This window comes from Eimeria mitis, genomic scaffold (assembly GCF_000499745.2).
Source record: "Eimeria mitis Houghton genomic scaffold, Emh_scaff3433, whole genome shotgun sequence".
Lineage (NCBI taxonomy): Eukaryota > Apicomplexa > Conoidasida > Eucoccidiorida > Eimeriidae > Eimeria > Eimeria mitis.
In genome coordinates, this window is record NW_013571776.1 from 5,156 (window position 1) to 5,399 (window position 244).

Sequence of the window (244 nt, forward strand, 5' to 3'; positions counted from 1 at the left end):
CAGCAGAACTCAGTGTTTCTTTCAGGCGTCAATATTGAGGGTTTAGGGTTTAGGGTTTAGGGTTTAGAAGAGCTGCATCAAGCCCTATAATGTCAACTCCTGCTGCTTATCATTCTGCTTCTGCTGCTGCTGCTGCTGTTGCTGCTGCTGTTGCTGCTGCTGATGCTACTGCTGCTGCTGCTGCTGCTGCTGCTGCTGCTGCAGTGTGGGCCGGCCGAAGCACAAGCGGGTGATGGCGGGTGCT